The 23,696-nt window shown below is 42.5% G+C and overlaps 44 non-coding genes across 44 annotated transcripts; all 44 read left to right on the forward strand.

Annotated features, from left to right (window-relative positions):
- The first annotated feature begins 289 nt into the window (after nucleotides 1-289).
- LOC140031597 (5S ribosomal RNA) lies at nucleotides 290-408 on the forward strand. Its single transcript, XR_011835518.1, has one exon. It is a non-coding gene; the product is annotated as a 5S ribosomal RNA (ribosomal RNA).
- A 416-nt stretch (nucleotides 409-824) lies between these two features.
- On the forward strand, nucleotides 825-943 carry LOC140032335 (5S ribosomal RNA). Its single transcript, XR_011836261.1, has one exon. It is a non-coding gene; the product is annotated as a 5S ribosomal RNA (ribosomal RNA).
- A 416-nt stretch (nucleotides 944-1,359) lies between these two features.
- LOC140031598 (5S ribosomal RNA) lies at nucleotides 1,360-1,478 on the forward strand. Its single transcript, XR_011835519.1, has one exon. It is a non-coding gene; the product is annotated as a 5S ribosomal RNA (ribosomal RNA).
- Nucleotides 1,479-1,894: 416 nt separating this feature from the next.
- On the forward strand, nucleotides 1,895-2,013 carry LOC140032440 (5S ribosomal RNA). Its single transcript, XR_011836366.1, has one exon. It is a non-coding gene; the product is annotated as a 5S ribosomal RNA (ribosomal RNA).
- Nucleotides 2,014-2,429: 416 nt separating this feature from the next.
- On the forward strand, nucleotides 2,430-2,548 carry LOC140021829 (5S ribosomal RNA). The gene has a single exon (XR_011825811.1). It is a non-coding gene; the product is annotated as a 5S ribosomal RNA (ribosomal RNA).
- A 413-nt stretch (nucleotides 2,549-2,961) lies between these two features.
- On the forward strand, nucleotides 2,962-3,080 carry LOC140023563 (5S ribosomal RNA). Its single transcript, XR_011827532.1, has one exon. It is a non-coding gene; the product is annotated as a 5S ribosomal RNA (ribosomal RNA).
- A 416-nt stretch (nucleotides 3,081-3,496) lies between these two features.
- On the forward strand, nucleotides 3,497-3,615 carry LOC140032226 (5S ribosomal RNA). The gene has a single exon (XR_011836151.1). It is a non-coding gene; the product is annotated as a 5S ribosomal RNA (ribosomal RNA).
- Nucleotides 3,616-4,031: 416 nt separating this feature from the next.
- LOC140032631 (5S ribosomal RNA) lies at nucleotides 4,032-4,150 on the forward strand. Its single transcript, XR_011836556.1, has one exon. It is a non-coding gene; the product is annotated as a 5S ribosomal RNA (ribosomal RNA).
- A 416-nt stretch (nucleotides 4,151-4,566) lies between these two features.
- Nucleotides 4,567-4,685, forward strand: LOC140023120 (5S ribosomal RNA). Its single transcript, XR_011827093.1, has one exon. It is a non-coding gene; the product is annotated as a 5S ribosomal RNA (ribosomal RNA).
- A 415-nt stretch (nucleotides 4,686-5,100) lies between these two features.
- On the forward strand, nucleotides 5,101-5,219 carry LOC140023564 (5S ribosomal RNA). Its single transcript, XR_011827533.1, has one exon. It is a non-coding gene; the product is annotated as a 5S ribosomal RNA (ribosomal RNA).
- Nucleotides 5,220-5,635: 416 nt separating this feature from the next.
- LOC140032227 (5S ribosomal RNA) lies at nucleotides 5,636-5,754 on the forward strand. The gene has a single exon (XR_011836152.1). It is a non-coding gene; the product is annotated as a 5S ribosomal RNA (ribosomal RNA).
- A 416-nt stretch (nucleotides 5,755-6,170) lies between these two features.
- On the forward strand, nucleotides 6,171-6,289 carry LOC140032632 (5S ribosomal RNA). The gene has a single exon (XR_011836557.1). It is a non-coding gene; the product is annotated as a 5S ribosomal RNA (ribosomal RNA).
- A 416-nt stretch (nucleotides 6,290-6,705) lies between these two features.
- Nucleotides 6,706-6,824, forward strand: LOC140023121 (5S ribosomal RNA). Its single transcript, XR_011827094.1, has one exon. It is a non-coding gene; the product is annotated as a 5S ribosomal RNA (ribosomal RNA).
- Nucleotides 6,825-7,239: 415 nt separating this feature from the next.
- LOC140023565 (5S ribosomal RNA) lies at nucleotides 7,240-7,358 on the forward strand. Its single transcript, XR_011827534.1, has one exon. It is a non-coding gene; the product is annotated as a 5S ribosomal RNA (ribosomal RNA).
- A 416-nt stretch (nucleotides 7,359-7,774) lies between these two features.
- LOC140024920 (5S ribosomal RNA) lies at nucleotides 7,775-7,893 on the forward strand. The gene has a single exon (XR_011828896.1). It is a non-coding gene; the product is annotated as a 5S ribosomal RNA (ribosomal RNA).
- A 415-nt stretch (nucleotides 7,894-8,308) lies between these two features.
- On the forward strand, nucleotides 8,309-8,427 carry LOC140024271 (5S ribosomal RNA). Its single transcript, XR_011828244.1, has one exon. It is a non-coding gene; the product is annotated as a 5S ribosomal RNA (ribosomal RNA).
- Nucleotides 8,428-8,841: 414 nt separating this feature from the next.
- LOC140023389 (5S ribosomal RNA) lies at nucleotides 8,842-8,960 on the forward strand. Its single transcript, XR_011827358.1, has one exon. It is a non-coding gene; the product is annotated as a 5S ribosomal RNA (ribosomal RNA).
- A 416-nt stretch (nucleotides 8,961-9,376) lies between these two features.
- On the forward strand, nucleotides 9,377-9,495 carry LOC140032012 (5S ribosomal RNA). The gene has a single exon (XR_011835938.1). It is a non-coding gene; the product is annotated as a 5S ribosomal RNA (ribosomal RNA).
- Nucleotides 9,496-9,911: 416 nt separating this feature from the next.
- On the forward strand, nucleotides 9,912-10,030 carry LOC140023883 (5S ribosomal RNA). The gene has a single exon (XR_011827849.1). It is a non-coding gene; the product is annotated as a 5S ribosomal RNA (ribosomal RNA).
- A 414-nt stretch (nucleotides 10,031-10,444) lies between these two features.
- On the forward strand, nucleotides 10,445-10,563 carry LOC140024605 (5S ribosomal RNA). The gene has a single exon (XR_011828581.1). It is a non-coding gene; the product is annotated as a 5S ribosomal RNA (ribosomal RNA).
- A 413-nt stretch (nucleotides 10,564-10,976) lies between these two features.
- LOC140021830 (5S ribosomal RNA) lies at nucleotides 10,977-11,095 on the forward strand. Its single transcript, XR_011825812.1, has one exon. It is a non-coding gene; the product is annotated as a 5S ribosomal RNA (ribosomal RNA).
- Nucleotides 11,096-11,509: 414 nt separating this feature from the next.
- On the forward strand, nucleotides 11,510-11,628 carry LOC140031810 (5S ribosomal RNA). Its single transcript, XR_011835735.1, has one exon. It is a non-coding gene; the product is annotated as a 5S ribosomal RNA (ribosomal RNA).
- A 416-nt stretch (nucleotides 11,629-12,044) lies between these two features.
- On the forward strand, nucleotides 12,045-12,163 carry LOC140030839 (5S ribosomal RNA). The gene has a single exon (XR_011834758.1). It is a non-coding gene; the product is annotated as a 5S ribosomal RNA (ribosomal RNA).
- Nucleotides 12,164-12,577: 414 nt separating this feature from the next.
- LOC140023567 (5S ribosomal RNA) lies at nucleotides 12,578-12,696 on the forward strand. Its single transcript, XR_011827536.1, has one exon. It is a non-coding gene; the product is annotated as a 5S ribosomal RNA (ribosomal RNA).
- Nucleotides 12,697-13,112: 416 nt separating this feature from the next.
- On the forward strand, nucleotides 13,113-13,231 carry LOC140024921 (5S ribosomal RNA). Its single transcript, XR_011828897.1, has one exon. It is a non-coding gene; the product is annotated as a 5S ribosomal RNA (ribosomal RNA).
- Nucleotides 13,232-13,646: 415 nt separating this feature from the next.
- Nucleotides 13,647-13,765, forward strand: LOC140024272 (5S ribosomal RNA). The gene has a single exon (XR_011828245.1). It is a non-coding gene; the product is annotated as a 5S ribosomal RNA (ribosomal RNA).
- Nucleotides 13,766-14,179: 414 nt separating this feature from the next.
- On the forward strand, nucleotides 14,180-14,298 carry LOC140023390 (5S ribosomal RNA). The gene has a single exon (XR_011827359.1). It is a non-coding gene; the product is annotated as a 5S ribosomal RNA (ribosomal RNA).
- A 416-nt stretch (nucleotides 14,299-14,714) lies between these two features.
- On the forward strand, nucleotides 14,715-14,833 carry LOC140032013 (5S ribosomal RNA). The gene has a single exon (XR_011835939.1). It is a non-coding gene; the product is annotated as a 5S ribosomal RNA (ribosomal RNA).
- A 416-nt stretch (nucleotides 14,834-15,249) lies between these two features.
- LOC140023884 (5S ribosomal RNA) lies at nucleotides 15,250-15,368 on the forward strand. Its single transcript, XR_011827850.1, has one exon. It is a non-coding gene; the product is annotated as a 5S ribosomal RNA (ribosomal RNA).
- A 414-nt stretch (nucleotides 15,369-15,782) lies between these two features.
- On the forward strand, nucleotides 15,783-15,901 carry LOC140024983 (5S ribosomal RNA). The gene has a single exon (XR_011828960.1). It is a non-coding gene; the product is annotated as a 5S ribosomal RNA (ribosomal RNA).
- A 414-nt stretch (nucleotides 15,902-16,315) lies between these two features.
- On the forward strand, nucleotides 16,316-16,434 carry LOC140021831 (5S ribosomal RNA). The gene has a single exon (XR_011825813.1). It is a non-coding gene; the product is annotated as a 5S ribosomal RNA (ribosomal RNA).
- A 416-nt stretch (nucleotides 16,435-16,850) lies between these two features.
- Nucleotides 16,851-16,969, forward strand: LOC140030840 (5S ribosomal RNA). Its single transcript, XR_011834759.1, has one exon. It is a non-coding gene; the product is annotated as a 5S ribosomal RNA (ribosomal RNA).
- Nucleotides 16,970-17,385: 416 nt separating this feature from the next.
- LOC140032014 (5S ribosomal RNA) lies at nucleotides 17,386-17,504 on the forward strand. Its single transcript, XR_011835940.1, has one exon. It is a non-coding gene; the product is annotated as a 5S ribosomal RNA (ribosomal RNA).
- Nucleotides 17,505-17,920: 416 nt separating this feature from the next.
- LOC140023122 (5S ribosomal RNA) lies at nucleotides 17,921-18,039 on the forward strand. The gene has a single exon (XR_011827095.1). It is a non-coding gene; the product is annotated as a 5S ribosomal RNA (ribosomal RNA).
- A 414-nt stretch (nucleotides 18,040-18,453) lies between these two features.
- On the forward strand, nucleotides 18,454-18,572 carry LOC140024606 (5S ribosomal RNA). The gene has a single exon (XR_011828582.1). It is a non-coding gene; the product is annotated as a 5S ribosomal RNA (ribosomal RNA).
- Nucleotides 18,573-18,986: 414 nt separating this feature from the next.
- LOC140024607 (5S ribosomal RNA) lies at nucleotides 18,987-19,105 on the forward strand. Its single transcript, XR_011828583.1, has one exon. It is a non-coding gene; the product is annotated as a 5S ribosomal RNA (ribosomal RNA).
- Nucleotides 19,106-19,518: 413 nt separating this feature from the next.
- On the forward strand, nucleotides 19,519-19,637 carry LOC140024408 (5S ribosomal RNA). Its single transcript, XR_011828381.1, has one exon. It is a non-coding gene; the product is annotated as a 5S ribosomal RNA (ribosomal RNA).
- A 414-nt stretch (nucleotides 19,638-20,051) lies between these two features.
- LOC140021832 (5S ribosomal RNA) lies at nucleotides 20,052-20,170 on the forward strand. The gene has a single exon (XR_011825814.1). It is a non-coding gene; the product is annotated as a 5S ribosomal RNA (ribosomal RNA).
- A 417-nt stretch (nucleotides 20,171-20,587) lies between these two features.
- LOC140023885 (5S ribosomal RNA) lies at nucleotides 20,588-20,706 on the forward strand. Its single transcript, XR_011827851.1, has one exon. It is a non-coding gene; the product is annotated as a 5S ribosomal RNA (ribosomal RNA).
- A 414-nt stretch (nucleotides 20,707-21,120) lies between these two features.
- Nucleotides 21,121-21,239, forward strand: LOC140024608 (5S ribosomal RNA). Its single transcript, XR_011828584.1, has one exon. It is a non-coding gene; the product is annotated as a 5S ribosomal RNA (ribosomal RNA).
- Nucleotides 21,240-21,653: 414 nt separating this feature from the next.
- On the forward strand, nucleotides 21,654-21,772 carry LOC140024610 (5S ribosomal RNA). Its single transcript, XR_011828586.1, has one exon. It is a non-coding gene; the product is annotated as a 5S ribosomal RNA (ribosomal RNA).
- A 413-nt stretch (nucleotides 21,773-22,185) lies between these two features.
- On the forward strand, nucleotides 22,186-22,304 carry LOC140024409 (5S ribosomal RNA). Its single transcript, XR_011828382.1, has one exon. It is a non-coding gene; the product is annotated as a 5S ribosomal RNA (ribosomal RNA).
- Nucleotides 22,305-22,718: 414 nt separating this feature from the next.
- Nucleotides 22,719-22,837, forward strand: LOC140021833 (5S ribosomal RNA). Its single transcript, XR_011825815.1, has one exon. It is a non-coding gene; the product is annotated as a 5S ribosomal RNA (ribosomal RNA).
- A 417-nt stretch (nucleotides 22,838-23,254) lies between these two features.
- LOC140023887 (5S ribosomal RNA) lies at nucleotides 23,255-23,373 on the forward strand. Its single transcript, XR_011827853.1, has one exon. It is a non-coding gene; the product is annotated as a 5S ribosomal RNA (ribosomal RNA).
- The last annotated feature ends 323 nt before the right edge of the window (nucleotides 23,374-23,696 follow it).

The raw sequence follows: 23,696 nt of genomic DNA on the forward strand, positions 1-23,696 counted from the left end.
ACAAATCAGGAACGGTACGGCTCGATCAAAGCCCGAATCGTCGCTCAAATTTGTCGGCGCAAATGTATCAGCGCAAGCGTGAAGGATTGATTTCACGATAATTTAGAATTGCGGGATGATGGAAAAAAATAGGGGGCAAATCAATAACAAAAAAAAATAAGAAAGCAAATAAATAAAAGGATAATAGGAAAATGCTTGAATTGACGCTTAAAATGAATTTCGGTCTAGAAAAGCCACACTGCTTCGCAGGACGGGGTAGTTTAAAAGAATAAAGCGAAAGGAATATGGCGGGTGCGATCATACCAGCACTAATGCACCGGATCCCATCAGAACTCCGAAGTTAAGCGTGCTTGGGCGTAAGTAGTATTAGGATGGGTGACCCCCTGGGAAGTCCTCGTGTTGCACCCCTCTCTTTTTTGTTTCGAAATCCAAATTTCCTATTCGTTCTTTATCCTGTAGTAATTTAGCTCCGTCGGAACGATTGCTTAATATTTTGCTTCTTGTCGAAGCGTGAAGGAGGATCTGAAGGCGCGAGACAAATCAGGAACGGTACGGGTCGATCAAAGCCCGGATCGTCGCTCAAATTTGTCGGCGCAAATGTATCACCGCAAGCGTGAAGGATTGATTTCATGATAATTTAGAGTTGCGGGATGATGGAAAAAAACAGGGGGCAAATCAATAACAAAAAAAAATATGAAAGCAAATAAATAAAAGGATAATAGGAAAATGCTTGAATTGACGCTTAAAATGAATTTCGGTCTAGAAAAGCCACACTGCTTCGCAGGACGGGGTAGTTTAAAAGAATAATGCGAAAGGAACATGGCGGGTGCGATCATACCAGCACTAATGCACCGGATCCCATCAGAACTTCGAAGTTAAGCATGCTTGGGCGAGAGTAGTACTAGGATGGGTGACCCCCTGGGAATTCCTCTTGTTGCACCCCTCTCTTTTTTGTTTCGAAATTCAAATTTTCTATTCGTTCTTTATCCTGTAGTAATTTAGGTCCTTCGGAACGATTGCTTTATATTTTGCTTCTTCTCGAAGCATGAAGGCGGATCTGAAGGCGCGAGACAAATCAGGAACGGTACGGCTCGATCAAAGCCCGAATCGTCGCTCAAATTTGTCGGCGCAAATGTATCAGCGCAAGCGTGAAGGATTGATTTCATGATAATTTAGAATTGCGGGATGATGGAAAAAAATAGGGGGCAAATCAATAACAAAAAAAAATAAGAAAGCAAATAAATAAAAGGATAATAGGAAAATGCTTGAATTGACGCTTAAAATGAATTTCGGTCTAGAAAAGCCACACTGCTTCGCAGGACGGGGTAGTTTAAAAGAATAAAGCGAAAGGAATATGGCGGGTGCGATCATACCAGCACTAATGCACCGGATCCCATCAGAACTCCGAAGTTAAGCGTGCTTGGGCGTAAGTAGTATTAGGATGGGTGACCCCCTGGGAAGTCCTCGTGTTGCACCCCTCTCTTTTTTGTTTCGAAATCCAAATTTCCTATTCGTTCTTTATCCTGTAGTAATTTAGCTCCGTCGGAACGATTGCTTAATATTTTGCTTCTTGTCGAAGCGTGAAGGAGGATCTGAAGGCGCGAGACAAATCAGGAACGGTACGGGTCGATCAAAGCCCGGATCGTCGCTCAAATTTGTCGGCGCAAATGTATCACCGCAAGCGTGAAGGATTGATTTCATGATAATTTAGAGTTGCGGGATGATGGAAAAAAACAGGGTGCAAATCAATAACAAAAAAAAATATGAAAGCAAATAAACAAAAGGATAAGAGGAAAATGCTTCAATTGACGCTTAAAATGAATTCCGGTCTAGAAAAGCCACACTGCTTCGCAGGACAGGGTAGTTTAAAAGAATAAAGCGAAAGGAACGTTGTGGGTGCGATCATACCAGCACTAATGCACCGTATCCCATCAGAACTCCGAAGTTAAGCGTGCTTGGGCGTAAGTAGTATTAGGATGGGTGACCCCCTGGGAAGTCCTCGTGTTGCACCCCTCTCTTTTTTGTTTCGAAATCCAAATTTCCTATTCGTTCTTTATCCTGTAGTAATTTAGCTCCGTCGGAACGATTGCTTAATACTTTGCTTCTTGTCGAAGCGTGAAGGAGGATCTGAAGGCGCGAGACAAATCAGGAACGGTACGGCTCGATCAAAGCCCGGATCGTCGCTCAAATTTGTCGGCGCAAATGTATCAGCGCAAGCGTGAAGGATTGATTTCATGATAATTTAGAGTTGCGGGATGATGGAAAAAAACAGGGTGCAAATCAATAACAAAAAAAAATATGAAAGCAAATAAACAAAAGGATAAGAGGAAAATGCTTCAATTGACGCTTAAAATGAATTCCGGTCTAGAAAAGCCACACTGCTTCGCAGGACAGGGTAGTTTAAAAGAATAAAGCGAAAGGAACGTTGTGGGTGCGATCATACCAGCACTAATGCACCGTATCCCATCAGAACTCCGAAGTTAAGCGTGCTTGGGCGTAAGCAGTATTAGGATGGGTGACCCCCTGGGAAGTCCTCGTGTTGCACCCCTCTCTTTTTTGTTTCGAAATCCAAATTTCCTATTCGTTCTTTATCCTGTAGTAATTTAGCTCCGTCGAAACGATTGCTTAATATTTTGCTTCTTGTCGAAGCGTGAAGGAGGATCTGAAGGCGCGAGACAGATCAGGAACGGTACGGCTCGATCAAAGCCCGGATCGTCGCTCAAATTTGTCGGCGCAAATGTATCACCGCAAGCGTGAAGGATTGATTTCATGATAATTTAGAGTTGCGGGATGATGGAAAAAAACAGGGTGCAAATCAATAACAAAAAAATATAAAGTAAATAAATAAAAGGATAAGAGGAAAATGCTTCAATTGACGCTTAAAATGAATTCCGGTCTAGAAAAGCCACACTGCTTCGCTGGACGGGGTAGTTTAAAAGAATAAAGCGAAAGGAACGTTGTGGGTGCGATCATACCAGCACTAATGCACCGTATCCCATCAGAACTCCGAAGTTAAGCGTGCTTGGGCGTGAGCAGTATTAGGATGGGTGACCCCCTGGGAATTCCTCTTGTTGCACCCCTCTCTTTTTTGTTTCGAAATTCAAATTTTCTATTCGTTCTTTATCCTGTAGTAATTTAGGTCCTTCGGAACGATTGCTTTATATTTTGCTTCTTCTCGAAGCATGAAGGCGGATCTGAAGGCGCGAGAGAAATCAGGAACGGTACGGCTCGATCAAAGCCCGGATCATCGCTCAAATTTGTCGGCGCAAATGTATCAGCGCTAGCGTGATGGATTGATTTGATGACAATTTATTGTTGCGCGATGAGGGAAAAAAACAGGGTGCAAATCAATAACAAAAAAAAATATGAAAGCAAATAAACAAAAGGATAAGAAAAAAATGCTTGAATTGACGCTTAAAATGAATTTCGGTCTAGAATAGCCACACTGCTTCGCAGGACGGGGTAGTTTAAAAGAATAAAGCGAAAGGAACATGGCGGGTGCGATCATACCAGCACTAATGCACCGGATCCCATCAGAACTCCGAAGTTAAGCATGCTTGGGCGAGAGTAGTACTAGGATGGGTTACCCCCTGGGAATTCCTCTTGTTGCACCCCTCTTTTTTTTGTTTCGAAATTCAAATTTTCTATTCGTTCTTTATCCTGTAGTAATTTAGGTCCTTCGGAATGATTGCTTTATATTTTGCTTCTTCTCGAAGCATGAAGGCGGATCTGAAGGCGCGAGACAAATCAGGAACGGTACGGCTCGATCAAAGCCCGGATCGTCGCTCAAATTTGTCGGCGCAAATGTATCAGCGCAAGCGTGAAGGATTGATTTCATGATAATTTAGAGTTGCGGGATGATGGAAAAAAACAGGGGGCAAATCAATAACAAAAAAAAATATGAAAGCAAATAAATAAAAGGATAATAGGAAAATGCTTGAATTGACGCTTAAAATGAATTTCGGTCTAGAAAAGCCACACTGCTTCGCAGGACGGGGTAGTTTAAAAGAATAATGCGAAAGGAACATGGCGGGTGCGATCATACCAGCACTAATGCACCGGATCCCATCAGAACTTCGAAGTTAAGCATGCTTGGGCGAGAGTAGTACTAGGATGGGTGACCCCCTGTGAATTCCTCTTGTTGCACCCCTCTCTTTTTTGTTTCGAAATTCAAATTTTCTATTCGTTCTTTATCCTGTAGTAATTTAGGTCCTTCGGAACGATTGCTTTATATTTTGCTTCTTCTCGAAGCATGAAGGCGGATCTGAAGGCGCGAGACAAATCAGGAACGGTACGGCTCGATCAAAGCCCGAATCGTCGCTCAAATTTGTCGGCGCAAATGTATCAGCGCAAGCGTGAAGGATTGATTTCATGATAATTTAGAGTTGCGGGATGATGGAAAAAAATAGGGGGCAAATCAATAACAAAAAAAAATAAGAAAGCAAATAAATAAAAGGATAATAGGAAAATGCTTGAATTGACGCTTAAAATGAATTTCGGTCTAGAAAAGCCACACTGCTTCGCAGGACGGGGTAGTTTAAAAGAATAAAGCGAAAGGAATATGGCGGGTGCGATCATACCAGCACTAATGCACCGGATCCCATCAGAACTTCGAAATTAAGCGTGTTTGGGCGAGAGTAGTACTTGGATTGGTGACCCCCTGGGAAGTCCTCGTGTTGCACCCCTCTCTTTTTTGTTTCGAAATCCAAATTTCCTATTCGTTCTTTATCCTGTAGTAATTTAGCTCCGTCGGAACGATTGCTTAATATTTTGCTTCTTGTCGAAGCGTGAAGGAGGATCTGAAGGCGCGAGACAAATCAGGAACGGTACGGCTCGATCATAGCCCGGATCGTCGCTCAAATTTGTCGGCGCAAATGTATCACCGCAAGCGTGAAGGATTGATTTCATGATAATTTAGAGTTGCGGGATGATGGAAAAAAACAGGGTGCAAATCAATAACAAAAAAAAATATAAAGTAAATAAATAAAAGAATAAGAGGAAAATGCTTCAATTGACGCTTAAAATGAATTCCGGTCTAGAAAAGCCACACTGCTTCGCTGGACGGGGTAGTTTAAAAGAATAAAGCGAAAGGAACGTTGTGGGTGCGATCATACCAGCACTAATGCACCGTATCCCATCAGAACTCCGAAGTTAAGCGTGCTTGGGCGTGAGCAGTATTAGGATGGGTGACCCCCTGGGAATTCCTCTTGTTGCACCCCTCTCTTTTTTGTTTCGAAATTCAAATTTTTTATTCGTTCTTTATCCTGTAGTAATTTAGGTCCTTTGGAACGATTGCTTTATATTTTGCTTCTTCTCGAAGCATGAAGGCGGATCTGAAGGCGCGAGAGAAATCAGGAACGGTACGGCTCGATCAAAGCCCAGATCATCGCTCAAATTTGTCGGCGCAAATGTATCAGCGCTAGCGTGATGGATTGATTTGATGACAATTTATTGTTGCGCGATGAGGGAAAAAAACAGGGTGCAAATCAATAACAAAAAAAAATATGAAAGCAAATAAATAAAAGGATAAGAGAAAAATGCTTGAATTGACGCTTAAAATGAATTTCGGTCTAGAAAAGCCACACTGCTTCGCTGGACGGGGTAGTTTAAAAGAATAAAGCGAAAGGAACATGGCGGGTGCGATCATACCAGCACTAATGCACCGGATCCCATCAGAACTCCGAAGTTAAGCATGCTTGGGCGAGAGTAGTACTAGGATGGGTTACCCCCTGGGAATTCCTCTTGTTGCACCCCTCTTTTTTTTGTTTCGAAATTCAAATTTTCTATTCGTTCTTTATCCTGTAGTAATTTAGGTCCTTCGGAATGATTGCTTTATATTTTGCTTCTTCTCGAAGCATGAAGGCGGATCTGAAGGCGCGAGACAAATCAGGAACGGTACGGCTCGATCAAAGCCCGGATCGTCGCTCAAATTTGTCGGCGCAAATGTATCAGCGCAAGCGTGAAGGATTGATTTCATGATAATTTAGAGTTGCGGGATGATGGAAAAAAACAGGGGGCAAATCAATAACAAAAAAAAATATGAAAGCAAATAAATAAAAGGATAATAGGAAAATGCTTGAATTGACGCTTAAAATGAATTTCGGTCTAGAAAAGCCACACTGCTTCGCAGGACGGGGTAGTTTAAAAGAATAATGCGAAAGGAACATGGCGGGTGCGATCATACCAGCACTAATGCACCGGATCCCATCAGAACTTCGAAGTTAAGCATGCTTGGGCGAGAGTAGTACTAGGATGGGTGACCCCCTGTGAATTCCTCTTGTTGCACCCCTCTCTTTTTTGTTTCGAAATTCAAATTTTCTATTCGTTATTTATCCTGTAGTAATTTAGGTCCTTCGGAACGATTGCTTTATATTTTGCTTCTTCTCAAAGCATGAAGGCGGATCTGAAGGCGCGAGACAAATCAGGAACGGTACGGCTCGATCAAAGCCCGAATCGTCGCTCAAATTTGTCGGCGCAAATGTATCAGCGCAAGCGTGAAGGATTGATTTCATGATAATTTAGAGTTGCGGGATGATGGAAAAAAATAGGGGGCAAATCAATAACAAAAAAAAATAAGAAAGCAAATAAATAAAAGGATAATAGGAAAATGCTTGAATTGACGCTTAAAATGAATTTCGGTCTAGAAAAGCCACACTGCTTCGCAGGACGGGGTAGTTTAAAAGAATAAAGCGAAAGGAATATGGCGGGTGCGATCATACCAGCACTAATGCACCGGATCCCATCAGAACTTCGAAATTAAGCGTGTTTGGGCGAGAGTAGTACTTGGATTGGTGACCCCCTGGGAAGTCCTCGTGTTGCACCCCTCTCTTTTTTGTTTCGAAATCCAAATTTCCTATTCGTTTTTTATCCTGTAGTAATTTAGCTCCGTCGGAACGATTGCTTAATATTTTGCTTCTTGTCGAAGCGTGAAGGAGGATCTGAAGGCGCGAGACAAATCAGGAACGGTACGGCTCGATCATAGCCCGGATCGTCGCTCAAATTTGTCGGCGCAAATGTATCACCGCAAGCGTGAAGGATTGATTTCATGATAATTTAGAGTTGCAGGATGATGGAAAAAAACAGGGTGCAAATCAATAACAAAAAAAAATATAAAGTAAATAAATAAAAGAATAAGAGGAAAATGCTTCAATTGACGCTTAAAATGAATTCCGGTCTAGAAAAGCCACACTGCTTCGCTGGACGGGGTAGTTTAAAAGAATAAAGCGAAAGGAACGTTGTGGGTGCGATCATACCAGCACTAATGCACCGTATCCCATCAGAACTCCGAAGTTAAGCGTGCTTGGGCGTGAGCAGTATTAGGATGGGTGACCCCCTGGGAATTCCTCTTGTTGCACCCCTCTCTTTTTTGTTTCGAAATTCAAATTTTTTATTCGTTCTTTATCCTGTAGTAATTTAGGTCCTTCGGAACGATTGCTTTATATTTTGCTTCTTCTCGAAGCATGAAGGCGGATCTGAAGGCGCGAGAGAAATCAGGAACGGTACGGCTCGATCAAAGCCCGGATCATCGCTCAAATTTGTCGGCGCAAATGTATCAGCGCTAGCGTGATGGATTGATTTGATGACAATTTATTGTTGCGCGATGAGGGAAAAAAACAGGGTGCAAATCAATAACAAAAAAAAATTTGAAAGCAAATAAACAAAAGGATAAGAAAAAAATGCTTGAATTGACGCTTAAAATGAATTTCAGTCTAGAAAAGCCACACTGCTTCGCAGGACGGGGTAGTTTAAAAGAATAAAGCGAAAGGAACATGGCGGGTACGATCATACCAGCACTAATGCACCGGATCACATCAGAACTCCGAAGTTCAGCATGCTTGGGCGAGAGTAGTACTAGGATGGGTGACCCCCTAGGAATTCCTCTTGTTGCACCCCTCTCTTTTTTCTTTCGAAATTCAAATTTTCTATTCGTTCTTTATCCTGTAGTAATTTAGGTCCTTCGGAATGATTGCTTTATATTTTGCTTTTTCTCGAAGCATGAAGGCGGATCTGAAGGCGCGAGACAAATCAGGAACGGTACGGCTCGATCAAAGCCCGGATCGTCGCTCAAATTTGTCGGCGCAAATGTATCAGCGCAAGCGTGAAGGATTGATTTCATGATAATTTAGAGTTGCGGGATGATGGAAAAAAACAGGGGGCAAATCAATGACAAAAAAAATATGAAAGCAAATAAATAAAAGGATAATAGGAAAATGCTTGAATTGACGCTTAAAATGAATTTCGGTCTAGAAAAGCCAAACTGCTTCGCAGGACGGGGTAGTTTAAAAGAATAAAGCGAAAGGAATATGGCGGGTGCGATCATACCAGCACTAATGCACCGGATCCCATCAGAACTTCGAAATTAAGCGTGTTTGGGCGAGAGTAATACTTGGATTGGTGACCCCCTGGGAAGTCCTCGTGTTGCACCCCTCTCTTTTTTGTTTCGAAATCCAAATTTCCTATTCGTTCTTTATCCTGTAGTAATTTAGCTCCGTCGGAACGATTGCTTAATATTTTGCTTCTTGTCGAAGCGTGAAGGAGTATCTGAAGGCGCGAGACAAATCAGGAACGGTACGGCTCGATCAAAGCCCGGATCGTCGCTCAAATTTGTCGGCGCAAATGTATCACCGCAAGCGTGAAGGATTGATTTCAGGATAATTTAGAGTTGCGGGATGATGGAAAAAAACAGGGCGCAAATCAATAACAAAAAAAATATAAAGTAAATAAATAAAAGGATAAGAGGAAAATGCTTCAATTGACGCTTAAAATGAATTCCGGTCTAGAAAAGCCACACTGCTTCGCAGGACAGGGTAGTTTAAAAGAATAAAGCGAAAGGAACGTTGTGGGTGCGATCATACCAGCACTAATGTACCGTATCCCATCAGAACTCCGAAGTTAAGCGTGCTTGGGCGTAAGCAGTATTAGGATGGGTGACCCCCTGGGAAGTCCTCGTGTTGCACCCCTCTCTTTTTTGTTTCGAAATCCAAATTTCCTATTCGTTCTTTATCCTGTAGTAATTTAGCTCCGTTGGAACGATTGCTTAATATTTTGCTTCTTGTCGAAGCGTGAAGGAGGATCTGAAGGCGCGAGACAAATCAGGAACGGTACGGCTCGATCAAAGCCCGGATCGTCGCTCAAATTTGTCGGCGCAAATGTATCAGCGCAAGCGTGAAGGATTGATTTCATGATAATTTAGAGTTGCGGGATGATGGAAAAAAACAGGGGGCAAATCAATAATTAAAAAAGATATGAAAGCAAATAAATAAAAGGATAATAGGAAAATGCTTGAATTGACGCTTAAAATGAATTTCGGTCTAGAAAAGCCACACTGCTTCGCAGGACGGGGTAGTTTAAAAGAATAAAGCGAAAGGAACGTGGCGGGTGCGATCATACCAGCACTAATGCACCGGATCCCATCAGAACTCCGAAGTTAAGCATGCTTGGGCGAGAGTAGTACTAGGATGGGTGACCCCCTGGGAATTCCTCTTGTTGCACCCCTCTCTTTTTTGTTTCGAAATTCAAATTTTCTATTCGATCTTTATCCGGTAGTAATTTAGGTCCTTCGGAACGATTGCTTTATATTTTGCTTCTTCTCGAAGCATGAAGGCGGATCTGAAGGCGCGAGACAAATCAGGAACGGTACGGCTCGATCACAGCCCGGATCGTCGCTCAAATTTGTCGGCGCAAATGTATCAGCGCAAGCGTGAAGGATTGATTTCATGATAATTTAGAGTTGCGGGATGCTGGAAAAAAACAGGGGGCAAATCAATAACAAAAAAAAATATGAAAGCAAATAAATAAAAGGATAATAGGAAAATGCTTGAATTGACGCTTAAAATGAATTTCGGTCTAGAAAAGCAACACTGCTTCGCAGGACGGGATAGTTTAAAAGAATAAAGCGAAAGGAATATGGCGGGTGCGATCATTCCAGCACTAATGCACCGGATCCCATCAGAACTTCGAAATTAAGCGTGTTTGGGCGAGAGTAGTACTTGGATTGGTGACCCCCTGGGAAGTCCTCGTGTTGCACCCCTCTCTTTTTTGTTTCGAAATCCAAATTTCCTATTCGTTCTTTATCCTGTAGTAATTTAGCTCCGTCGGAACGATTGCTTAATATTTTGCTTCTTGTCGAAGCGTGAAGGAGGATCTGAAGGCGCGAGACAAATCAGGAACGGTACGGCTCGATCAAAGCCCGGATCGTCGCTCAAATTTGTCGGCGCAAATGTATCAGCGCAAGCTTGAAGGATTGATTTCATGATAATTTAGAGTTGCGGGATGATGGAAAAAAACAGGGGGCAAATCAATATAAAAAAAATATGAAAGCAAATAAATAAAAGGATAATAGGAAAATGCTTGAATTGACGCTTAAAATGAATTTCGGTCTAGAAAAGCCACACTGCTTCGCAGGACGGGGTAGTTTAAAAGAATAAAGCGAAAGGAATATGGCGGGTGCGATCATACCAGCACTAATGCACCGGATCCCATCAGAACTTCGAAATTAAGCGTGTTTGGGCGAGAGTAGCACTTGGATTGGTGACCCCCTGGGAAGTCCTCGTGTTGCACCCCTCTCTTTTTTGTTTCGAAATCCAAATTTCCTATTCGTTCTTTATCCTGTAGTAATTTAGCTCCGTCGGAACGATTGCTTAATATTTTGCATCTTTTCGAAGCGTGAAGGAGGATCTGAAGGCGCGAGACAAATCAGGAACGGTACGGCTCGATCAAAGCCCGGATCGTCGCTGAAATTTGTCGGCGCAAATGTATCACCGCAAGCGTGAAGGATTGATTTCATGATAATTTAGAGTTGCGGGATGATGGAAAAAAATAGGGTGCAAATCAATAACAAAAAAATATAAAGTAAATAAATAAAAGGATAAGAGGAAAATGCTTCAATTGACGCTTAAAATGAATTCCGGTCTAGAAAAGCCACACTGCTTCGCTGGACGGGGTAGTTTAAAAGAATAAAGCGAAAGGAACGTTGTGGGTGCGATCATACCAGCACTAATGCACCGTATCCCATCAGAACTCCGAAGTTAAGCGTGCTTGGGCGTAAGCAGTATTAGGATGGGTGACCCCCTGGGAAGTCCTCGTGTTGCACCCCTCTCTTTTTTGTTTCGAAATCCAAATTTCCTATTCGTTCTTTATCCTGTAGTAATTTAGCTCCGTCGGAACGATTGCTTAATATTTTGCTTCTTGTCGAAGCGTGAAGGAGTATCTGAAGGCGCGAGACAAATCAGGAACGGTACGGCTCGATCAAAGCCCGGATCGTCGCTCAAATTTGTCGGCGCAAATGTATCACCGCAAGCGTGAAGGATTGATTTCATGATAATTTAGAGTTGCGGGATGATAGAAAAAAACAGGGTGCAAATCAATAACAAAAAAAATATAAACTAAATAAATAAAAGGATAAGAGGAAAATGCTTCAATTGACGCTTAAAATGAATTCCGGTCTAGAAAAGCCACACTGCTTCGCAGGACAGGGTAGTTTAAAAGAATAAAGCGAAAGGAACGTTGCGGGTGCGATCATACCAGCACTAATGCACCGGATCCCATCAGAACTCCGAAGTTAAGCGTGCTTGGGCGTAAGCAGTATTAGGATGGGTGACCCCCTGGGAAGTCCTCGTGTTGCACCCCTCTCTTTTTTGTTTCGAAATCCAAATTTCCTATTCGTTCTTTATCCTGTAGTAATTTAGCTCCGTCGGAACGATTGCTTAATATTTTGCTTCTTGTCGAAGCGTGAAGGAGGATCTGAAGGCGCGAGACAAATCAGGAACGGTACGGCTCGATCAAAGCCCGGATCGTCGCTCAAATTTGTCGGCGCAAATGTATCAGCGCAAGCGTGAAGGATTGATTTCATGATAATTTAGAGTTGCGGGATGATGGAAAAAAACAGGGGGCAAATCAATAATAAAAAAAAATATGAAAGCAAATAAATAAAAGGATAATAGGAAAATGCTTGAATTGACGCTTAAAATGAATTTCGGTCTAGAAAAGCCACACTGCTTCGCAGGACGGGGTAGTTTAAAAGAATAAAGCGAAAGGAACGTGGCGGGTGCGATCATACCAGCACTAATGCACCGGATCCCATCAGAACTCCGAAGTTAAGCATGCTTGGGCGAGAGTAGTACTAGGATGGGTGACCCCCTGGGAAGTCCTCGTGTTGCACCCCTCTCTTTTTTGTTTCGAAATCCAAATTTCCTATTCGTTCTTTATCCTGTAGTAATTTAGCTCCGTCGGAACGATTGCTTAATATTTTGCTTCTTGTCGAAGCGTGAAGGAGGATCTGAAGGTGCGAGACAAATCAGGAACGGTACGGCTCGATCAAAGCCCGGATCGTCGCTCAAATTTGTCGGCGCAAATGTATCACCGCAAGCGTGAAGGATTGATTTCATGATAATTTAGAGTTGCGGGATGATGGAAAAAAACAGGGTGCAAATCAATAAAAAAAAATATATAAAGTAAATAAATAAAAGGATAAAAGGAAAATGCTTCAATTGACGCTTAAAATGAATTCCGGTCTAGAAAAGACACACTGTTTCGCTGGACGGGGTAGTTTAAAAGAATAAAGCGAAAGGAACGTTGTGGGTGCGATCATACCAGCACTAATGCACCGTATCCCATCAGAACTCCGAAGTTAAGCGTGCTTGGGCGTGAGCAGTATTAGGATGGGTGACCCCCTGGGAATTCCTCTTGTTGCACCCCTCTCTTTTTTGTTTCGAAATTCAAATTTTTTATTCGTTCTTTATCTTGTAGTAATTTAGGTCCTTCGGAACGATTGCTTTATATTTTGCTTCTTCTCGAAGCATGAAGGCGGATCTGAAGGCGCGAGAGAAATCAGGAACGGTACGGCTCGATCAAAGCCCGGATCATCGCTCAAATTTGTCGGCGCAAATGTATCAGCGCTAGCGTGATGGATTGATTTGATGACAATTTATTGTTGCGCGATGAGGGAAAAAAACAGGGTGCAAATCAATAACAAAAAAAAATTTGAAAGCAAATAAACAAAAGGATAAGAAAAAAATGCTTGAATTGACGCTTAAAATGAATTTCAGTCTAGAAAAGCCACACTGCTTCGCAGGACGGGGTAGTTTAAAAGAATAAAGCGAAAGGAACATGGCGGGTACGATCATACCAGCACTAATGCACCGGATCACATCAGAACTCCGAAGTTCAGCATGCTTGGGCGAGAGTAGTACTAGGATGGGTGACCCCCTAGGAATTCCTCTTGTTGCACCCCTCTCTTTTTTCTTTCGAAATTCAAATTTTCTATTCGTTCTTTATCCTGTAGTAATTTAGGTCCTTCGGAATGATTGCTTTATATTTTGCTTCTTCTCGAAGCATGAAGGCGGATCTGAAGGCGCGAGACAAATCAGGAACGGTACGGCTCGATCAAAGCCCGGATCGTCGCTCAAATTTGTCGGCGCAAATGTATCAGCGCAAGCGTGAAGGATTGATTTCATGATAATTTAGAGTTGCGGGATGATGGAAAAAAACAGGGGGCAAATCAATGACAAAAAAAATATGAAAGCAAATAAATAAAAGGATAATAGGAAAATGCTTGAATTGACGCTTAAAATGAATTTCGGTCTAGAAAAGCCAAACTGCTTCGCAGGACGGGGTAGTTTAAAAGAATAAAGCGAAAGGAATATGGCGGGTGCGATCATACCAGCACTAATGCACCGGATCCCATCAGAACTTCGAAATTAAGCGTGTTTGGGCGAGAGTAATACTTGGATTGGTGACCCCCTGGGAAGTCCTCGTGTTGCACCCCTCTCTTTTTTGTTTCGAAATCCAAATTTCCTATTCGTTCTTTATCCTGTAGTAATTTAGCTCCGTCGGAACGATTGCTTAATATTTTGCTTCTTGTCGAAGCGTGAAGGAGTATCTGAAGGCGCGAGACAAATCAGGAACGGTACGGCTCGATCAAAGCCCGGATCGTCGCTCAAATTTGTCGGCGCAAATGTATCACCGCAAGCGTGAAGGATTGATTTCATGATAATTTAGAGTTGCGGGATGATGGAAAAAAACAGGGTGCAAATGAATAACAAAAAAAATATAAAGTAAATAAATAAAAGGATAAGAGGAAAATGCTTCAATTGACGCTTAAAATGAATTCCGGTCTAGAAAAGCCACACTGCTTCGCAGGACAGGGTAGTTTAAAAGAATAAAGCGAAAGGAACGTTGTGGGTGCGATCATACCAGCACTAATGTACCGTATCCCATCAGAACTCCGAAGTTAAGCGTGCTTGGGCGTAAGCAGTATTAGGATGGGTGACCCCCTGGGAAGTCCTCGTGTTGCACCCCTCTCTTTTTTGTTTCGAAATCCAAATTTCCTATTCGTTCTTTATCCTGTAGTAATTTAGCTCCGTTGGAACGATTGCTTAATATTTTGCTTCTTGTCGAAGTGTGAAGGAGGATCTGAAGGCGCGAGACAAATCAGGAACGGTACGGCTCGATCAAAGCCCGGATCGTCGCTCAAATTTGTCGGCGCAAATGTATCAGCGCAAGCGTGAAGGATTGATTTCATGATAATTTAGAGTTGCGGGATGATGGAAAAAAACAGGGGGCAAATCAATAATAAAAAAAAATATGAAAGCAAATAAATAAAAGGATAATAGGAAAATGCTTGAATTGACGCTTAAAATGAATTTCGGTCTAGAAAAGCCACACTGCTTCGCAGGACGGGGTAGTTTAAAAGAATAAAGCGAAAGGAACGTGGCGGGTGCGATCATACCAGCACTAATGCACCGGATCCCATCAGAACTCCGAAGTTAAGCATGCTTGGGCGAGAGTAGTACTAGGATGGGTGACCCCCTGGGAATTCCTCTTGTTGCACCCCTCTCTTTTTTGTTTCGAAATTCAAATTTTCTATTCGATCTTTATCCGGTAGTAATTTAGGTCCTTCGGAACGATTGCTTTATATTTTGCTTCTTCTCGAAGCATGAAGGCGGATCTGAAGGCGCGAGACAAATCAGGAACGGTACGGCTCGATCAAAGCCCGGATCGTCGATCAAATTTGTCGGCGCAAATGTATCAGCGCAAGCGTGAAGGATTGATTTCATGATAATTTAGAGTTGCGGGATGCTGGAAAAAAACAGGGGGCAAATCAATAACAAAAAAAAATATGAAAGCAAATAAATAAAAGGATAATAGGAAAATGCTTGAATTGACGCTTAAAATGAATTTCGGTCTAGAAAAGCAACACTGCTTCGCAGGACGGGATAGTTTAAAAGAATAAAGCGAAAGGAATATGGCGGGTGCGATCATTCCAGCACTAATGCACCGGATCCCATCAGAACTTCGAAATTAAGCGTGTTTGGGCGAGAGTAGTACTTGGATTGGTGACCCCCTGGGAAGTCCTCGTGTTGCACCCCTCTCTTTTTTGTTTCGAAATCCAAATTTCCTATTCGTTCTTTATCCTGTAGTAATTTAGCTCCGTCGGAACGATTGCTTAATATTTTGCTTCTTGTCGAAGCGTGAAGGAGGATCTGAAGGCGCGAGACAAATCAGGAACGGTACGGCTCGATCAAAGCCCGGATCGTCGCTCAAATTTGTCGGCGCAAATGTATCAGCGCAAGCTTGAAGGATTGATTTCATGATAATTTAGAGTTGCGGGATGATGGAAAAAAACAGGGGGCAAATCAATATAAAAAAAATATGAAAGCAAATAAATAAAAGGATAATAGGAAAATGCTTGAATTGACGCTTAAAATGAATTTCGGTCTAGAAAAGCCACACTGCTTCGCAGGACGGGGTAGTTTAAAAGAATAAAGCGAAAGGAATATGGCGGGTGCGATCATACCAGCACTAATGCACCGGATCCCATCAGAACTTCGAAATTAAGCGTGTTTGGGCGAGAGTAGCACTTGGATTGGTGACCCCCTGGGAAGTCCTCGTTTTGCACCCCTCTCTTTTTTGTTTCGAAATCCAAATTTCCTATTCGTTCTTTATCCTGTAGTAATTTAGCTCCGTCGGAACGATTGCTTAATATTTTGCTTCTTGTCGAAGCGTGAAGGAGTATCTGAAGGCGCGAGACAAATCAGGAACGGTACGGCTCGATCAAAGCCCGGATCGTCGCTCAAATTTGTCGGCGCAAATGTATCACCGCAAGCGTGAAGGATTGATTTCATGATAATTTAGAGTTGCGGGATGATGGAAAAAAACAGGGTGCAAATCAATAACAAAAAAAATATAAAGTAAATAAATAAAAGGATAAGAGGAAAATGCTTCAATTGACGCTTAAAATGAATTCCGGTCTAGAAAAGCCACACTGCTTCGCAGGACAGGGTAGTTTAAAAGAATAAAGCGAAAGGAACGTTGTGGGTGCGATCATACCAGCACTAATGCACCGTATCCCATCAGAACTCCGAAGTTAAGCGTGCTTGGGCGTAAGCAGTATTAGGATGGGTGACCCCCTGGGAAGTCCTCGTGTTGCACCCCTCTCTTTTTTGTTTCGAAATCCAAATTTCCTATTCGTTCTTTATCCTGTAGTAATTTAGCTCCGTCGGAACGATTGCTTAATATTTTGCTTCTTGTCGAAGCGTGAAGGAGGATCTGAAGGCGCGAGACAAATCAGGAACGGTACGGCTCGATCAAAGCCCGGATCGTCGCTCAAATTTGTCGGCGCAAATGTATCAGCGCAAGCGTGAAGGATTGATTTCATGATAATTTAGAGTTGCGGGATGATGGAAAAAAACAGGGGGCAAATCAATAATAAAAAAAAATATGAAAGCAAATAAATAAAAGGATAATAGGAAAATGCTTGAATTGACGCTTAAAATGAATTTCGGTCTAGAAAAGCCACACTGCTTCGCAGGACGGGGTAGTTTAAAAGAATAAAGCGAAAGGAACGTGGCGGGTGCGATCATACCAGCACTAATGCACCGGATCCCATCAGAACTCCGAAGTTAAGCATGCTTGGGCGAGAGTAGTACTAGGATGGGTGACCCCCTGGGAAGTCCTCGTGTTGCACCCCTCTCTTTTTTGTTTCGAAATCCAAATTTCCTATTCGTTCTTTATCCTGTAGTAATTTAGCTCCGTCGGAACGATTGCTTAATATTTTGCTTCTTGTCGAAGCGTGAAGGAGGATCTGAAGGCGCGAGACAAATCAGGAACGGTACGGCTCGATCAAAGCCCGGATCGTCGCTCAAATTTGTCGGCGCAAATGTATCAGCGCAAGCGTGAAGGATTGATTTCATGATAATTTAGAGTTGCGGGATGATGGAAAAAAACAGGGGGCAAATCAATAATAAAAAAAAATATGAAAGCAAATAAATAAAAGGATAATAGGAAAATGCTTGAATTGACGCTTAAAATGAATTTCGGTCTAGAAAAGCCACACTGCTTCGCAGGACGGGGTAGTTTAAAAGAATAAAGCGAAAGGAACGTGGCGGGTGCGATCATACCAGCACTAATGCACCGGATCCCATCAGAACTCCGAAGTTAAGCATGCTTGGGCGAGAGTAGTACTAGGATGGGTGACCCCCTGGGAATTCCTCTTGTTGCACCCCTCTCTTTTTTGTTTCGAAATTCAAATTTTCTATTCGTTCTTTATCCGGTAGTAATTTAGGTCCTTCGGAACGATTGCTTTATATTTTGCTTCTTCTCGAAGCATGAAGGCGGATCTGAAGGCGCGAGACAAATCAGGAACGGTACGGCTCGATCAAAGCCCGGATCGTCGCTCAAATTTGTCGGCGCAAATGTATCAGCGCAAGCGTGAAGGATTGATTTCATGATAATTTAGAGTTGCGGGATGATGGAAAAAAACAGGGGGCAAATCAATAACAAAAAAAAATATGAAAGCAAATAAATAAAAGGATAATAGGAAAATGCTTGAATTGACGCTTAAAATGAATTTCGGTCTAGAAAAGCAACACTGCTTCGCAGGACGGGATAGTTTAAAAGAATAAAGCGAAAGGAATATGGCGGGTGCGATCATACCAGCACTAATGCACCGGATCCCATCAGAACTTCGAAATTAAGCGTGTTTGGGCGAGAGTAGTACTTGGATTGGTGACCCCCTGGGAAGTCCTCGTGTTGCACCCCTCTCTTTTTTGTTTCGAAATCCAAATTTCCTATTCGTTCTTTATCCTGTAGTAATTTAGCTCCGTCGGAACGATTGCTTAATATTTTGCTTCTTGTCGAAGCGTGAAGGAGGATCTGAAGGCGCGAGACAAATCAGGAACGGTACGGCTCGATCAAAGCCCGGATCGTCGCTCAAATTTGTCGGCGCAAATGTATCAGCGCAAGCTTGAAGGATTGATTTCATGATAATTTAGAGTTGCGGGATGATGGAAAAAAACAGGGGGCAAATCAATATAAAAAAAATATGAAAGCAAATAAATAAAAGGATAATAGGAAAATGCTTGAATTGACGCTTAAAATGAATTTCGGTCTAGAAAAGCCACACTGCTTCGCAGGACGGGGTAGTTTAAAAGAATAAAGCGAAAGGAATATGGCGGGTGCGATCATACCAGCACTAATGCACCGGATCCCATCAGAACTTCGAAATTAAGCGTGTTTGGGCGAGAGTAGCACTTGGATTGGTGACCCCCTGGGAAGTCCTCGTGTTGCACCCCTCTCTTTTTTGTTTCGAAATCCAAATTTCCTATTCGTTCTTTATCCTGTAGTAATTTAGCTCCGTCGGAACGATTGCTTAATATTTTGCTTCTTGTCGAAGCGTGAAGGAGGATCTGAAGGCGCGAGACAAATCAGGAACGGTACGGCTCGATCAAAGCCCGGATCGTCGCTCAAATTTGTCGGCGCAAATGTATCAGCGCAAGCTTGAAGGATTGATTTCATGATAATTTAGAGTTGCGGGATGATGGAAAAAAACAGGGGGCAAATCAATATAAAAAAAATATGAAAGCAAATAAATAAAAGGATAATAGGAAAATGCTTGAATTGACGCTTAAAATGAATTTCGGTCTAGAAAAGCCACACTGCTTCGCAGGACGGGGTAGTTTAAAAGAATAAAGCGAAAGGAATATGGCGGGTGCGATCATACCAGCACTAATGCACCGGATCCCATCAGAACTTCGAAATTAAGCGTGTTTGGGCGAGAGTAGCACTTGGATTGGTGACCCCCTGGGAAGTCCTCGTGTTGCACCCCTCTCTTTTTTGTTTCGAAATCCAAATTTCCTATTCGTTCTTTATCCTGTAGTAATTTAGCTCCGTCGGAACGATTGCTTAATATTTTGCTTCTTGTCGAAGCGTGAAGGAGGATCTGAAGGCGCGAGACAAATCAGGAACGGTACGGCTCGATCAAAGCCCGGATCGTCGCTCAAATTTGTCGGCGCAAATGTATCACCGCAAGCGTGAAGGATTGATTTCATGATAATTTAGAGTTGCGGGATGATGGAAAAAAATAGGGTGCAAATCAATAACAAAAAAATATAAAGTAAATAAATAAAAGGATAAGAGGAAAATGCTTCAATTGACGCTTAAAATGAATTCCGGTCTAGAAAAGCCACACTGCTTCGCTGGACGGGGTAGTTTAAAAGAATAAAGCGAAAGGAACGTTGTGGGTTCGATCATACCAGCACTAATGCACCGTATCCCATCAGAACTCCGAAGTTAAGCGTGCTTGGGCGTAAGCAGTATTAGGATGGGTGACCCCCTGGGAAGTCCTCGTGTTGCACCCCTCTCTTTTTTGTTTCGAAATCCAAATTTCCTATTCGTTCTTTATCCTGTAGTAATTTAGCTCCGTCGGAACGATTGCTTAATATTTTGCTTCTTGTCGAAGCGTGAAGGAGTATCTGAAGGCGCGAGACAAATCAGGAACGGTACGGCTCGATCAAAGCCCGGATCGTCGCTCAAATTTGTCGGCGCAAATGTATCACCGCAAGCGTGAAGGATTGATTTCATGATAATTTAGAGTTGCGGGATGATGGAAAAAAACAGGGTGCAAATCAATAACAAAAAAAATATAAAGTAAATAAATAAAAGGATAAGAGGAAAATGCTTCAATTGACGCTTAAAATGAATTCCGGTCTAGAAAAGCCACACTGCTTCGCAGGACAGGGTAGTTTAAAAGAATAAAGCGAAAGGAACGTTGTGGGTGCGATCATACCAGCACTAATGCACCGTATCCCATCAGAACTCCGAAGTTAAGCGTGCTTGGGCGTAAGCAGTATTAGGATGGGTGACCCCCTGGGAAGTCCTCGTGTTGCACCCCTCTCTTTTTTGTTTCGAAATCCAAATTTCCTATTCGTTCTTTATCCTGTAGTAATTTAGCTCCGTCGGAACGATTGCTTAATATTTTGCTTCTTGTCGAAGCGTGAAGGAGGATCTGAAGGCGCGAGACAAATCAGGAACGGTACGGCTCGATCAAAGCCCGGATCGTCGCTCAAATTTGTCGGCGCAAATGTATCAGCGCAAGCGTGAAGGATTGATTTCATGAAAATTTAGAGTTGCGGGATGATGGAAAAAAACAGGGGGCAAATCAATAACAAAAAAAAAATATGAAAGCAAATAAATAAAAGGATAATAGGAAAATGCTTGAATTGACGCTTAAAATGAATTTCGGTCTAGAAAAGCAACACTGCTTCGCAGGACGGGATAGTTTAAAAGAATAAAGCGAAAGGAATATGGCGGGTGCGATCATTCCAGCACTAATGCACCGGATCCCATCAGAACTTCGAAATTAAGCGTGTTTGGGCGAGAGTAGTACTTGGATTGGTGACCCCCTGGGAAGTCCTCGTGTTGCACCCCTCTCTTTTTTGTTTCGAAATCCAAATTTCCTATTCGTTCTTTATCCTGTAGTAATTTAGCTCCGTCGGAACGATTGCTTAATATTTTGCTTCTTGTCGAAGCGTGAAGGAGGATCTGAAGGCGCGAGACAAATCAGGAACGGTACGGCTCGATCAAAGCCCGGATCGTCGCTCAAATTTGTCGGCGCAAATGTATCAGCGCAAGCTTGAAGGATTGATTTCATGATAATTTAGAGTTGCGGGATGATGGAAAAAAACAGGGGGCAAATCAATATAAAAAAAATATGAAAGCAAATAAATAAAAGGATAATAGGAAAATGCTTGAATTGACGCTTAAAATGAATTTCGGTCTAGAAAAGCCACACTGCTTCGCAGGACGGGGTAGTTTAAAAGAATAAAGCGAAAGGAATATGGCGGGTGCGATCATACCAGCACTAATGCACCGGATCCCATCAGAACTTCGAAATTAAGCGTGTTTGGGCGAGAGTAGCACTTGGATTGGTGACCCCCTGGGAAGTCCTCGTGTTGCACCCCTCTCTTTTTTGTTTCGAAATCCAAATTTCCTATTCGTTCTTTATCCTGTAGTAATTTAGCTCCGTCGGAACGATTGCTTAATATTTTGCTTCTTGTCGAAGCGTGAAGGAGGATCTGAAGGCGCGAGACAAATCAGGAACGGTACGGCTCGATCAAAGCCCGGATCGTCGCTCAAATTTGTCGGCGCAAATGTATCAGCGCAAGCTTGAAGGATTGATTTCATGATAATTTAGAGTTGCGGGATGATGGAAAAAAACAGGGGGCAAATCAATATAAAAAAAATATGAAAGCAAATAAATAAAAGGATAATAGGAAAATGCTTGAATTGACGCTTAAAATGAATTTCGGTCTAGAAAAGCCACACTGCTTCGCAGGACGGGGTAGTTTAAAAGAATAAAGCGAAAGGAATATGGCGGGTGCGATCATACCAGCACTAATGCACCGGATCCCATCAGAACTTCGAAATTAAGCGTGTTTGGGCGAGAGTAGCACTTGGATTGGTGACCCCCTGGGAAGTCCTCGTGTTGCACCCCTCTCTTTTTTGTTTCGAAATCCAAATTTCCTATTCGTTCTTTATCCTGTAGTAATTTAGCTCCGTCGGAACGATTGCTTAATATTTTGCTTCTTGTCGAAGCGTGAAGGAGGATCTGAAGGCGCGAGACAAATCAGGAACGGTACGGCTCGATCAAAGCCCGGATCGTCGCTCAAATTTGTCGGCGCAAATGTATCACCGCAAGCGTGAAGGATTGATTTCATGATAATTTAGAGTTGCGGGATGATGGAAAAAAATAGGGTGCAAATCAATAACAAAAAAATATAAAGTAAATAAATAAAAGGATAAGAGGAAAATGCTTCAATTGACGCTTAAAATGAATTCCGGTCTAGAAAAGCCACACTGCTTCGCTGGACGGGGTAGTTTAAAAGAATAAAGCGAAAGGAACGTTGTGGGTTCGATCATACCAGCACTAATGCACCGTATCCCATCAGAACTCCGAAGTTAAGCGTGCTTGGGCGTAAGCAGTATTAGGATGGGTGACCCCCTGGGAAGTCCTCGTGTTGCACCCCTCTCTTTTTTGTTTCGAAATCCAAATTTCCTATTCGTTCTTTATCCTGTAGTAATTTAGCTCCGTCGGAACGATTGCTTAATATTTTGCTTCTTGTCGAAGCGTGAAGGAGTATCTGAAGGCGCGAGACAAATCAGGAACGGTACGGCTCGATCAAAGCCCGGATCGTCGCTCAAATTTGTCGGCGCAAATGTATCACCGCAAGCGTGAAGGATTGATTTCATGATAATTTAGAGTTGCGGGATGATGGAAAAAAACAGGGTGCAAATCAATAACAAAAAAAATATAAAGTAAATAAATAAAAGGATAAGAGGAAAATGCTTCAATTGACGCTTAAAATGAATTCCGGTCTAGAAAAGCCACACTGCTTCGCAGGACAGGGTAGTTTAAAAGAATAAAGCGAAAGGAACGTTGTGGGTGCGATCATACCAGCACTAATGCACCGTATCCCATCAGAACTCCGAAGTTAAGCGTGCTTGGGCGTAAGCAGTATTAGGATGGGTGACCCCCTGGGAAGTCCTCGTGTTGCACCCCTCTCTTTTTTGTTTCGAAATCCAAATTTCCTATTCGTTCTTTATCCTGTAGTAATTTAGCTCCGTCGGAACGATTGCTTAATATTTTGCTTCTTGTCGAAGCGTGAAGGAGGATCTGAAGGCGCGAGACAAATCAGGAACGGTACGGCTCGATCAAAGCCCGGATCGTCGCTCAAATTTGTCGGCGCAAATGTATCAGCGCAAGCGTGAAGGATTGATTTCATGAAAATTTAGAGTTGCGGGATGATGGAAAAAAACAGGGGGCAAATCAATAACAAAAAAAAAATATGAAAGCAAATAAATAAAAGGATAATAGGAAAATGCTTGAATTGACGCTTAAAATGAATTTCGGTCTAGAAAAGCAACACTGCTTCGCAGGACGGGATAGTTTAAAAGAATAAAGCGAAAGGAATATGGCGGGTGCGATCATTCCAGCACTAATGCACCGGATCCCATCAGAACTTCGAAATTAAGCGTGTTTGGGCGAGAGTAGTACTTGGATTGGTGACCCCCTGGGAAGTCCTCGTGTTGCACCCCTCTCTTTTTTGTTTCGAAATCCAAATTTCCTATTCGTTCTTTATCCTGTAGTAATTTAGCTCCGTCGGAACGATTGCTTAATATTTTGCTTCTTGTCGAAGCGTGAAGGAGGATCTGAAGGCGCGAGACAAATCAGGAACGGTACGGCTCGATCAAAGCCCGGATCGTCGCTCAAATTTGTCGGCGCAAATGTATCAGCGCAAGCTTGAAGGATTGATTTCATGATAATTTAGAGTTTGCGGGATGATGGAAAAAAACAGGGGGCAAATCAATATAAAAAAAATATGAAAGCAAATAAATAAAAGGATAATAGGAAAATGCTT

Source organism: Coffea arabica, chromosome 11e (assembly GCF_036785885.1).
Source record: "Coffea arabica cultivar ET-39 chromosome 11e, Coffea Arabica ET-39 HiFi, whole genome shotgun sequence".
NCBI lineage: Eukaryota > Viridiplantae > Streptophyta > Magnoliopsida > Gentianales > Rubiaceae > Coffea > Coffea arabica.